The 679-nt window shown below is 55.5% G+C and overlaps 1 non-coding gene across 1 annotated transcript; it reads left to right on the top strand.

The window, feature by feature from the left end:
* Nucleotides 1-147: 147 nt before the first annotated feature.
* On the top strand, nucleotides 148-263 carry TRNAL-CAA. Its single transcript has 2 exons — nucleotides 148-185; nucleotides 218-263. It is a non-coding gene; the product is annotated as a tRNA-Leu (tRNA).
* The last annotated feature ends 416 nt before the right edge of the window (nucleotides 264-679 follow it).

A 679-nucleotide genomic window follows, 5' to 3' on the forward strand; every position in this document is an offset into this window, starting at 1 on the left:
GAGGGGGAGCGCGGGAGAGGCTCGGGAGCGAGACACGGGGCTGCTCCTCCGGTCTATGGGCTCCGGAGGAGTTCCGGGAATGACGCGAAGGCAGGCGCTGCGGGGGGAAAGGGCTAAGAGGCTCTCCGCAGAAGGAAGAGATGCAGTGTCAGGATGGCCGAGTGGTCTAAGGCGCCAGACTCAAGGCGTTCCGCGCCTTCCCATGGCGGGTTGGGTATTCTGGTCTCCGTATGGAGGCGTGGGTTCGAATCCCACTTCTGACACAACCTTTTTCTTCGTAAATTTTTATTAATAACAGGGCCGGAAAGCTATAGCGAGACATTTTAATATAATTAGGAGTTGCAGCAAGTCCCGCTGCTCCCGAAGTAGTTTCCATAGCTTATACGTCTTCGAAAAGGGAAATAAAGACACCAAAACGGGGTTCCTGAGTGGCAGTCCCGGCTGGCATCTCCTGAGTGCGCTGGCGACTTTAACCATCTTTTTAACACATGACCCGGCATGCGGGTATAAAATCAAGCGACCTGTGCCTCTGGGAAGCTACACATTAAGTTTATTGGAGCTTTATTCTAGATTCTTGTTTGGCTTTCCTGGTGTTTTACCGCTTGCCCGCGGCGCCGGCTCGGGCGGCCCGAGCACACCCCCGCTCTGCGGCAGCTCGCAGCGCTTAAAGAGCCACAGG

The sequence above is a fragment of the Chaetura pelagica genome, unplaced genomic scaffold, assembly GCF_000747805.2.
Source record: "Chaetura pelagica isolate M959 unplaced genomic scaffold, ChaPel_1.0 scaffold344, whole genome shotgun sequence".
NCBI classification, from domain to species: domain Eukaryota; kingdom Metazoa; phylum Chordata; class Aves; order Apodiformes; family Apodidae; genus Chaetura; species Chaetura pelagica.